This window comes from Strix uralensis, chromosome Z (genome assembly GCF_047716275.1).
Source record: "Strix uralensis isolate ZFMK-TIS-50842 chromosome Z, bStrUra1, whole genome shotgun sequence".
Classification (NCBI taxonomy): domain Eukaryota; kingdom Metazoa; phylum Chordata; class Aves; order Strigiformes; family Strigidae; genus Strix; species Strix uralensis.
In genome coordinates this window covers 100112947-100125009 of record NC_134012.1, presented here as the reverse complement: position 1 = coordinate 100125009, position 12063 = coordinate 100112947, and the positions used below count along the sequence as shown (strand labels likewise).

Sequence of the window (12063 nt, the reverse complement as noted above, 5' to 3'; positions counted from 1 at the left end):
TAAAAGGGCATTTTTACAAAGCTGAAAGTAATTCTTAGCAGAACTGAGAGTACGGGACTCACTTGAAGCATCTACCAAAGACCCCAAAAGTTACAAACCCAGAAAAGCAGCAAGAGTTAAATTGGGGAATAACCATTCCAGCAAAAATAAGATGTGGAAAATGCACGGAAACACGATCTTTCTAAAAGGTAAAGTAGGGGAAAAAGATATGGCACTGAAAGAGAAACGTCCAGGGACAGTGACTGATGAGGACCTCTAAAGGAATCCAATAAATGTGAACAGCCAACAGAATTAATTGTGAAGTAAGGCACTTTTAAAGCATGCTAGGAATAGAGAATTAGATACCTGCTAGATTCACTATTAGGTACCATCAGTAAAATTAAAAGTGAGTACTGTGCTGCCGATGGGATAAAACAGTTACCAAAGAGGACGGGAGAATCTTGTTGCACCCCGCTGCACAAAAGCGGGGTCTTTCCCAACAATCTCCTGCATAACCTCCCTTAAAACCCCTAATGACAAAGATTTCGGTATGGCCAAACATCTGCTGAAATAAAGCATTTAAAAATCAACCAGTGAAACACAAGGAAATTTTGTGTAGTCACAGTATTTTAAGGACAAAAGGTGAAAGGCAGAAGCAGCAGGCAACTGGGGTCAGCTCCAGCTAAAATGGGACAGAAATTTCAGGTAAATAAATGAAGACTAAAAATACAATTCCAATCAGCCAGCTGAGTCTCCTGGAATTAGATCTGTTTAAAAGACTTTTTTTTTTTTTTTTTGACAGCCAACGGGGCTGCATGATGCAGGCAACTGCCTCGACACAGTGTTTGCCTGCATTTCTCCAAAGCACATAATATTTTGAGGATGAATTTCACACAAGGTGTAAGGAAACCCCCCCCCCACATTAGGTGTGTGCCAGCACAGCCCCAAGCAGGGTGTTGACAGGGCGAGACCAGGGAGGGAAGCCAGCACCCATGCACAGTCCTCGGGGATTTTTGTCACTCCTCAGTCTCATCTGTGATTCCTTCTGGGGAATTATATTAAATGTAATCCTGTAACACACAAAAAAATGAGAAACTAATGGATGGTTGGTTGATGACACAGTTGCATGGAGACCCAAATCACCTCAGCGGAAGTCACAGTCCGACAGACCATGTCTTCACGTGGCAAAGTAACACACAAGGCCAGAAAAGGGATCTCTGCCCGAGCCAGAAAAGGATTTGGGATGAGTGTGGGGCATCTCTTCTGCGTACGGCATCAGAGCAAAGCCAGAGCAAAAGGAGGTGGTGGGGTCCGTGGAGGTGCAATGGGAAATGTGTCCGTTAGAAGTTGGAAAAAAGCTCAAACCGACACACGGCATTGCCAAGGTCACGGCTGCATCCAGACCAGCACCTGGATGATGTGGGCACGCCAGCAAAGTCCCAGGGATGGCCACAAAAACTCTACACGGTGGAGCAGGAGCTTTTCAGCATGAGGTTGTAGCACCTCAAATACTTCAGGGTCCTGAGGAGTAGGTAAAGTGGTGACCTGATCACTGCGGGCAAGGAGCTGCGAGTGACACGTCACCTCTGTGACAAGGACACAACAACATCCCCCTTCTGCAAGTCAGAGCTAGGTAAGTTCAACCTTGAAATGAGATAGTATCTCCTCAGAGTGAGAGCAATTAAATGTTGGCACAAGGTATGGGAGGAAAGGGGGGGGGGGGGCGGGAATTGCTTAGAGCCATTAGAACAAAATTAACAGGCTGGTTTTTAACTCAGCCTTCTGTGTCTGCAGGAGGATGAGCTGCAAACGCTTCCCTGCAGTTGCATTTCTGCAACACCTCCCACCTGGGGACGTGGAAAGTTTCAGAAGCATTATTTATGCCTCAAAAAAAAAGGCCTGAGTGGTAGGAGAACAGCAGGGTCATGCTAAAAAAAAAAAAAAAGAAAAAGGAAAGATGAAGGCAGAAGGACTAAAAACCGAGGTTTGCAAGCATTAGGTGAGATTTTTCTCACTTAAATGTAGATATCCAAGCCTGAACCAGCAAGTCTGAAAGGCATTCGCCTGCCCTCCATTTGGGGTTCACCGTGGGGAGAAACAAATCCCGTTCAGGAGGTGCCTGTCCCCTCCATTTGGGGGAGGGGGGGTCAGCTTAGACCAGAGACTTTCAGATGCCCAAGTCAGAGCAAACGACTCACATCCACCAAAACAGCTTCAACTGCAAGCGAGCTGCCTCACGCCACCTGGAAAATCGAGAGGTAATTTCAACTCATGCTAATTCTGGTGATTTTGCCTTGCTGAGCTGCCCAGCACCCAGGAGGCAGAAGCAGGATGAGAAGCTACTCCAGCACCTAGAGGTAGGTCTTCGTATTTCTGTTCTAGGTATAAAAAAAAAAAAAAAAAAAAAAGAGATAAACAGAGACCATCTGCATGAAGCACTCCACCTGGAGAGCCTGAGGTTGGCCAAGACGTTTGCAGTCCAGCGTCTTTTCTGAACACGGGTTATTTGATTGGGATTTCAGGCCTTATCAGTTCTCATTAACAGGCTGGGCTCAGCTTGAGGAGGGGAAGGACTGCGGTGAGCCTGGCTTTTCTCTGCTTTGGCTCCAAGGCCTGGCAGAGGCTCACAGCAGTGGTCTCCCACGCACAGGAGAATCGATGGTACGTGGGTTATCATGTCCCTTTACCCTCTTCTCTTTCACAGGGAGGGGGAATGCTGATGCTCACCTGCTGGGTGTGAGATTTATCCTCAAAATATTACGTGCAACTCCAGCCCTGGCTCCTGTGATATCCTCGCTACGATCCCGGTCTCCTTTTCCCTGCAATCTTTTACCCACACACCTCTACGGGGCTTTTTTGTCACCTTCAACCTGACGGATGTCCGTCCATCCAAAAGGAGGCAAGTGCACTGCAAATCTGAGTCTCAGGTGCATTCTTTAATCATGTCCAAGGTGGTGGAAAAGATGTCACCGTCCCCATACCTCGTTCTGCAGGAGGCTGGGCTCCTGCTGCAGACCAGGAGAGGGAAAAGCACTCTGCATTTCCTGGGAATTTCCCAGCACCAGGTAGGATTAGACCCGTCTAATTACCTGTGAGGAACAAGCAACGCAGAGCTGAACGCAGGGACCAAAACCCCTCTCAGCAGTATCCAAGCATTGCGTCTCCAAAACCAAACCAGCTGTTTTGTCAAAAGAAACTCTTGAAACAGCGTGTCACCTTCTCCAGCCACGACATCCCTGAAGCACGCGGCCACGAGACAGACTCAAGAGACAGGTTCGAGAGGTACCTACACCCCGCCGACCCCCAGAAAAGGTTGAGCTCTGGATGGACACCACACCTGGGAGGGGGGATCCCACTCCCCTAACCCACACCTCGGGGCTGGAGGATGAAGCTGGGTTGTGTGGGGAGAGCTTGGCAGAGCTGCTGGGACATCGGGGGGGGGGGTTTTCCCCCCTTTTTTGGTACTCACACTACACCAATCCAGGATGAATCCTCCCGAAGTGCCGGGCCTCCCGTTCACCATGTTTGATGCCATTAAAGCCCGGACCATCGCCAACCTGCCATCTCCAGCGCACGCTCGCAGACCTGAGGGTCTAGTTCAGGCGAGGAGTAAATAAATAAGACCGAGAGCAACCGCAGCCTGTCTTGGAGGGGGGAAAGAGGGAGAAAAGCCGCTTTCCCTCCTGGGACACGGGGCTGGGGACCTGCCGGACACGTTGACACCAGCTCGGTGGTGCATGGGTGTAGGGGTGTGAGCCCACAGCGCTGTGTGTATAGGCACGTCAAGCAGGTAGATGCCCATCAAGCAAGTATATAACCGGAGAGAAGCGAATGCATATGCGCGTCCTATCACGGTTTTTAAGCCCACGGCTCCGGGGAAAAAGGGGGGGGGGGGGTGGGGGGTGGTCCCCGCCAGGCCCGTTGGTGGCAGCGGGGCCGGGCCGAGCCCCCCGGGGAAGGGCGAGGTCTAAGGGACCGGCGGGGTCCCCCCTCCGCGGCTGCCGGCTCCGAGCTCCGGTCCCGCACCGGGCAGGAGCGGGCGAAGCCGCTCGCCGAGCCCCGCCGTAACCACCACTACCACCGGCGGCGGCGGCGGCTCACCCCGCCCCGAACCCCCTCAACCACCGGCCCCCCGGCGGGCTCAGCCCGCCGCAGCGGCGCGGAGCGGGGGGAGCGCCCGGGCGCGGCCCGGCCGAGGGAAGAGGGGGGGGGGGGGGGGGTTGGTGATACCGCACTTACCGGCTCCGCTCCGCTCCGCCATGGCCCGGCCCGGCGCACCGGCACCGCGCGCCCGCCCCCGCCGCTGACGTCACCCACCGGCCTCAGCCGCCGCGCGGGGGCCACCTGCCGGGGGAGGGGGCGAGCCCCGGGAGGAGCTGCCCGAGGGGATCCGGTGGCCCTGCACCGGCCCCGGGAGGAGCCGACCGAGCGGATCCCGGGGGGGGGGTTGTGGGGATGTGTGTGTCCCGCGCCTCGGCCAGCCTCTGTCAGGAGCCGCCTGAGGGGATCTGGTCATGTCCCCCCACCCCCGCGCCATAGTCCTGTGAGGCGACGCCTGAAGGGATCATGTTCCTTCCCCGTCCCTGTGAGGAAACGCCTGAGGGGATCTGGTTCCCCCCACTCTTGTGGGGAGCTGCCTCGAGGAGCTGCTTGAGGGGATCTGGGGGGTGTGTGTCCCTCACCGCCATGGTCCCTGTGAGGAGCCGACTGAGGGGATCTGGTCATGATCCCCCCCAGCCCTGCGCCATAGTCCCTGTCAGGAGCTGCCTGAGGGGATCATGTTCCTCCCCCGTCTCTGTGAGGAGCCGCCTGAGGGTATCTGATGTGTGTGTGTCCCGCCATAGTTCCTGTGAGGAGCCGCCTGAGGGGATCTCTTGGGGGGGGGGGGGGGGTGTGTGTGGGGGGGGTGTCCCACCATAGTCCCTGTGAGGAGCCAATTGAGGGGATCTGGTCATGTCCCTCCCCCCCTGCGCCATAGTCCCTGTCAGGAGCTGCCTGAGGGCTTCCTGTTCTTCCCCATCCCTGTGAGGAGCTGCCTGAGGGGGTTCTGGGGGGTGTGTGTCCCTCAGCCCATAGTCCCTGTGAGGAGCCCCCTGAGGGGATTCTGTTCCTTCCCCATCCCTGTGAGGAGCTGCCTGAGGGGGTTCTGGGGGGTGTGTGTCCCTCAGCCCATAGTCCCTGTGAGGAGCCCCCTGAGGGGATTCTGTTCCTTCCCCATCCCTGTGAGGAGCTGCCTGAGGGGGTTCTGGGGGGTGTGTGTCCCTCAGCCCATAGTCCCTGTGAGGAGCCCCCTGAGGGGATTCTGTTCCTTCCCCATCCCTGTGAGGAGCTGCCTGAGGGGGTTCTGGGGGGTGTGTGTCCCTCAGCCCATAGTCCCTGTGAGGAGCCCCCTGAGGGGATTCTGTTCCTTCCCCATCCCTGTGAGGAGCTGCCTGAGGGGGATCTGGTTCCCTCCCCACCCTGGGCCTGTGAAGAGCCACCTGAGGAGATCTGGGGGCTGTGTGTGTCCCACCATAGTCCCTGCAAGGAGCCGACTGAGGGGATCTGGTCATATCCCCCAACCCCTGCGCCATAGTCCCTGTGAGGAACCACCTGAGGGGATCTGGTTCCCCCCACGCTGTCCCCATGAGGAGCTGCTTGAGGGGATTTGGGGTGTGTGTGTGTTCCTCACTGCCATAGTCTCTGTGAGGAGCCATCTGAGGGGATCTGGTGGGGGGGGTGTGTGTGTAGCCCCCACCATCGCTCTGAACACTGAGACAATCCCAGCTGGGTTTTCTGCCCTTTTCCCCTCCCCGTAGCCAATGTGTATTTGTGTATCGGTATTAACGGGTGGATTTCCAGGCCTGCACCAAGCCAGCGTCCCAGCAGCCTGTGACACCATGCCGGGGGCCGTGTTAGCCCTGGTGAGCCCTGGAGCAGGGCAGTGTCCTTGTGTCTGTCCACTCCTGAGGTCTGTCCCTGCTGAAGAGGGGCCTTTCCCGAGGAGAAAGATGTAACGGATTTTGGTTAGTGGCCCAAGGGGCTGAGGGCTACGACGGGTGAAGTAGCAGAGGTCTTTCCACCCCTAGGGTGGCATGACCCACTGAGCAGCCTTAATGGAAAAAAATTCACCGTGTGCTGTATTTACAGTGTGAAAAAACAATTAAAGGAAGCTGCTTCAACAATCTAAGTGGAGGAAGCGCGATAGTTCGATAGTTATTGATCCCTTCCAGACAAGTGTGCTGCTTTGTTAGAGCTGGAGGAACCGAGCAGGGGAAATGGTGAGAAAAAATAAAAGAGAAAACGGTCCAGTAAATTAAACTCCCAGGGAATTACAGAGGAGGAAATGATGGTGTATAAACAATTTTTGGTGGTATAGTAATCTGTAACAAGACACTTCACTGTTTCACGTCAAAGATTAAAATGAACGTTCCCAACTGGTTACCCTGCGAGCAGGAAGGTATTGAATTGGCCTGTGAATGCAAGCGGAAAAAAATCAAGAGAAAAGAAAGAGGAATAGGAGCCTTAACAGTTATTGTTAAAACCTCCCAGGGGAATTACAGAATCACAGAATCATCTAGGTTGGAAAGGACCTTGAAGATCATCTAGTCCAACCGTTAACCCAGCACTGACAGATCCCAACTCCACCAGATCCCTCAGCGCTGGGTCAACCCGACTCTTGAACACCTCCAGGGATGGGGACTCCCCCCCTGCCCTGGGCAGCCCATTCCAATGCCCAACAACCCCTTCTGCAAAGAAATCCTTCCTAAGAGCCAGTCTGACCCTGCCCTGGCACAGCTTGAGGCCATTGCCTCTTGGCCTGTCACTTGTTCCTTGGGTCAGGAGACTCATCCCCCGTCTCTGCACCCTCCTTTCAGGGAGTTGGAGAGGACCATGAGGTCTCCCCTCAGCCTCCTCTTCTCCACACTAAACCCCCCAGTTCCCTCAGCCGCTCCCCATCACACCTGTGCTCCAGACCCTGCACCAGCTTCGTTGCCCTTCTCTGGACACGCTCGAGTCATTCAATGGCCTTTTTGGAGGGAGGGGCCCAAAACTGAACCCACTCATCGAGGGGCGGCCTCACCAGTGCTGAGTCCAGGGGTAAGATCCCTTCCCTGTCCCTGCTGGCCACGCTAGTGCTGATACAAGCCAGGATGCCATTGGCCTTCTTGGCCACCTGGGCACACTGCCAGCTCATTATCAATCACCCCCCCCAGGTCCCTCTCTGACTGGCAGCTCTCCAGCCACTCCTCCCCAAGCCTGTAGCGCTGCTGGGGGTTGTTGTGGCCCAAGTGCAGCACCCGGCATTTGGCCTTAGTGAAACTCCTCCAGTTGCCCTCAGCCCATCGCTCCAGCCTGTCCAGATCTCTCTGCAGAGCCTCCCTACCCTCGAGCAGATCAACACTCCCACCCAACTTGGTGTCATCTGCAAACTGACTGAGGGTGCACTCGATCCCCTCGTCTAGATCATCAATAAAGATGTTAAACAGGAGTGGCCCCAAAACCGAGCCCTGGGGGACACCACTCGTGACTGGCCGCCAATTGGATTTAACTCCATTCAAATTGATTTTGTGTGCTCCGCATCACTGTGAGCTTGGGTGCCACTTCCCGGTGCCCTTCAAAGCTGAGTGTGGAGATTGTTTCCCTGGTTGACGCCAGCAACAAACATCCAGCCAGGGCGAGTGAAGGGTGTCCTGGGGCCCTCCGGGGAAGAGCTCGATGGGGCAAAATGTCAGGGCAAAGTTGTTCTCAAATGTGACTGTTGGCTGGTTTTATCACAGCGAACCGTGATACCCTCGGCCATGACTCGGTGGTCCTGGCCCTGCGTTCAGCGGAGAGGTTTCCAGCACCAGAGCGGCTGTCAGCTCTGCTCAGCTCCAGTGCCAGGTGCCGCGTGGGAATGGAAAATAAATTGCCATCCCGGCCGTGGGGTGAGGCTGAAGCACCCAAACCCTGTGCTGCAGGAGCATCCGCACTGGCTGGGAGTGATCCAGGGATTTGAGGACTTTTTTTCCACAGCTTGAACCCTTCAGTTGGTGGCACTGCCGTACACCCAGCCGTTTTATTTTAACAAGCAGGCCAGTGATCTCCCTCTTTGCAATTAAGCAATAAGTGTACACCCACACGCATATATTTTCTTTTAAAGGGCGGACACTGGTTTGGTTGATACAGGTCTGGTTTTGGCTGGCCTGAGACCCTCCCACTATGCTGCACATCTTCCCTGACGCGTCATGACGTGAACCAGCGGAGAAAAAGGAACGTTGACAGGTCGTATCGCCTTCCCTACATGCATTAGTTATTATCTATGTGATTGTATTTCATGAAATAATTAAAACAAGCTTGTGGTAGGGCCTTTGGCCTGTTTAATAAACTGTCACCGATAAACATCCACCTGGGTCCGACTCCAGTGTAACCGGAGCACAACAGTGGTGTTGGTGCGATTCAAACTGCGTGCCGTAAACTGCAGGTTTTGGCACCTGTGGGTGTGTAATGGTGCCATTACACACACAGACACACACGCAGAGACAGGAGTTTCTGCTCCCTGGTGTGAGGTGGGTGCAAGGGTGCGTGTTTCCAAGCAGGATGAAGAGAGATGGGATGATATGAGTCTCTTGAACCAAGGAACCAGCGCCAGGACAAGAGGGAATGGCCTCAAGCTGCACCAGGGCAGGGTCAGACTGGCTCTTAGGAAGGATTTCTTTGCAGAAGGGGTTGTTGGGCGTTGGAATGGGCTGCCCAGGGCAGGGGGGGAGTCCGCATCCCTGGAGGGGTTGAAGAGTCGGGTTGACCCAGTGCTGAGGGATCTGGTGGAGTTGGGAACGGTCAGTGTGAGGTTCATGGTTGGACTGGAGGATCTTCAAGGGCTTTTCCAACCGAGATGATTCCGTGATAACATGATAAGCAACTTAATTAAACACTGTGGAGCCTGACTAGATAATCACGGGCCTGTGCTGCATCTTCATGCACAAGGAATTGTGTCTCTTTTTAAGCGGGGAGAAGCAAAGCTCTTAAAAACCTGCCTAAGTGTTTACATCAATTTCCTGGTGATTGGTGAGGAGGGACCCGGCGCACTTGATCAAAGCAGGCAGCGCCATTGCCTGCAGCATGTGCCAATAACGGGAGCTATAAGAATCTCTTTTTTTTCCACCCTGCCGTAATGTGGTTTGTAATCCAGGCTCTCTCCCCTCCCTGTGTGAGAGAAGCCGAAAGCACAGGTAAGGCAAATGCAGAAAGGCTTAGCGTTAGTCCTGCCTAAAACCCAGCGCTTGAGCCTTCCCGCTGCAGGCTCGGACTATCAGATGCCTTCAGGAAGAAGGTGCTTTTTTCTGCTGTCGCCTTTTCCAATGCTTCTTATTTTCATGGTGAGAGGGGGCATTTTTATTGTCTGATCACAGCATGTGCAGCATTTTATTCAGAGCCTGAGGAGCTGAAAGTCACTGGGGTGACGTTCAGACTGTACTGGGGGGCTCGTACCCTGTCCAGGTGTAGATTTCACCCCAGTTGCATAATGACGCCGTTACACCCACTGCAAAATGTTTGTCTTGCATAATATTATTCTGTCTCCGCTTACAGGACTTACCCAAAATATTTAGGAAGTTAAATTGTTAGCTGCTGAAATAAATGGGACCTCAGTGGCTACAGCACGAAAGCTTTTCAGAAATCCCCTGCCAGATCTGACCTCGGCGACGTCAGTGAAGCGCTCCAAGTCAGCCCGGCGCTGTCGTTTCCCGCTGGATACAGCACATTCAGCACATCCTTTTGAAAACACATAATGCCGCCTTTTCCAGCCACATCCCCGATATTTTATCAGCCCTTAGAACAAGGTGCAAAACGATGGCAGTTGCTCTGTTGGTGACCTGCAGTAGCACACCCTGGGATGAATCGTCAACACTTTCACAGGCCCATACACAACAGGCAGAGAATAAAGACTTTTTTTCCTAATAAATTCCTTAAAATGAAGAACCGGTGTAAAAGTGGCCATATTTCCAGAGGTTCTAAGACTGGCTACCGGACTTTGGGGGCATCTCAGGACCCATGGACAAAAAAAAAAATCATGCTTTTATTCATCAACACTTTGTAGGTTCCCTTCTGTCAACACTGATGGGGAATACTGTTCGGAATTGCTCTGTATCAGAAGAATTTCTCATCTTACAGTCGCTGTTGTGTGCTTGTGGGGAACCACAGGATAATTTATGTGGGAAGGGACCTCCAGAGTCCCCTACTCCAGCCCCCAGCACGTCTCCTCGCAGAGTTTTCCAGCTGAGTCTTGACTGTCTCCGAGGATGGAAGGTTGTACAGAGGGGTAGGGCGAAGGGAATTTCACAGAATCAGGATTTGTGTGTGAGGCAGCAAAAAACAGCGTTTCTTGCCTCGGCAATCTCCTCTCCAGGCTGCAGGCTGCCTTCCCCACGCGTATACGCTGCTCACCAAATTTTAGCTTTCCTCAGCACTTTGAGCTTGCAGCCCAATTTCATTCCCTCAGCTGCATTATTAATCAGCAGGCTGCAAATTATGTTGCTATAACCCACGTACTTTTTGTATTTGAAACGGGAAATAAAATAAATTGGTGCTTAGTAAACAAATCCCAGCTTGCCGGGAGAAGCACGCAACTGGTGCGGCAGAGCGAGGGGAGCTGAGGGTGCGACGGGACTGGGACAGCCGGGAGCTCGCGGGGAATGACCACACAGAATCACAGAATCATCCAGGTTGGAAAAGCCCTTGAAGATCCTCCAGTCCAACCATGAACCTCACACTGACCGTTCCCAACTCCACCAGATCCCTCAGCGCTGGGTCAACCCGACTCTTCAACCCCTCCAGGGATGGGGACTCCCCCCCTGCCCTGGGCAGCCCATTCCAACGCCCAACAACCCCTTCTGCAAAGAAATCCTTCCTAAGAGCCAGTCTGACCCTGCCCTGGCGCAGCTTGAGGCCATTCCCTCTTGTCCTGGCGCTGGTTCCTTGGCTCAAGAGACTCATCCCCCCTCTCTGCACCCTCCTTTCAGGCTGGACCCCCTTGTCGGCAGATTGGAGCTCGTTAGCAGAGTGCTCATCAGGACAGGCTCTGTGCAGCTCCCGGGATCACAAATGCACCTGCGAGAGCTTCTCCCTCCTGCTTTTCACCCAAGGTGCCACTTGGTTTGCTCGACAGGGGAGGATGAACCCAAATCCGTGGGATTTCAGCCCAGCTGAGCAGCCACGCAGAACGAGCCGGGTACGACACTTGCCTCAGCCACTGCCTCAACCCCAAACTGTACTAAGTGAATAGCTCTTTAAACAGAGGCCAAAAAAAGAAATGGACAATATAAAATATTTTAAAAGTGCTTTGACTTCTTAACCTTTCATGCAGAAAAAGGACATACAAAAATACCGAAAAAAGAGAAGCTGATTAATGGCTGGGCCAGAGCTATTCTCCCACGTCCACATTTCCTATTCAAACTAAGTTTGCCTTCTTAAAGGTCAGTTCATATTTCTTCATTCAGTGCAGCACACGCGAGCTGGGCTTGGGGCAAGGAAAAAAAAAGTCATTTAATAATGCATATGCTTTTTTTCTCCGGCTTAGAGCTCTGAAGCAGCTCGTGGGATGCACTTTGGTGATGATATAAACTTGGTAAAGCACTGCTCGAGCACTGCATTAGCCATGGCTGGATATTCCACCCTCTAAATGTCAAAGTCCTGGACAAAAAATTAAATTTTTAGGAGCTTGGTGGGTGGCTGGAGCAGTTGCAGTACCCGATGATATTTTATCAGTTATTGAAAAGGGACAAATTCCAGATAATAAGGCAGAACTACTGCAGCTGCTACGTATGTTGGGTTATTGGAGAAAGCATATACCAGGGTTTTTGGTGATTGCTCATCCTTTATATGATTTGCTTCAGAAAAATATGGAGCGGGATTGGACTTTTCAGCATACAGAGGCCCTGAGTATTTTAAAGGATGAACTTAAGACCTATCAGAAGTTGGGGCCCTTAAACCCCAGGATCTGTTGAGGGCAGAGTGGGGATTTGCAGAACATGCCTCCTATTGTGGCGTGTTTCAGAGGGGACCGCGGGGACCAGCTAGACCTCTGCCATTTTCTTCTACTTCATTTCTGTGTTCAGTTTTGGG

The 12063-nt window shown here is 53.1% G+C and overlaps 1 protein-coding gene across 3 annotated transcripts in view; it reads right to left on the bottom strand.

Annotated features, from left to right (window-relative positions):
• The window catches only part of MAPK4 (mitogen-activated protein kinase 4), a 57457-nt gene extending 53177 nt beyond the window's left edge, over positions 1-4280 (bottom strand). Inside the window, exons 1-2 of one of the 3 annotated variants that reach the window (XM_074857033.1) lie at positions 4219-4243; positions 3449-3572 (exon numbers count right to left, since the gene is read on the bottom strand). The gene's annotated coding sequence lies outside the window, so the exon portion shown is untranslated. Of the gene's footprint in view, positions 1-3448; positions 3573-4218 lie in introns of all 3 variants that reach the window. The other 2 variants (XM_074857034.1, XM_074857032.1) reach the window with 2 other exon arrangements.
• Between the last annotated feature and the right edge of the window lie 7783 nt (positions 4281-12063).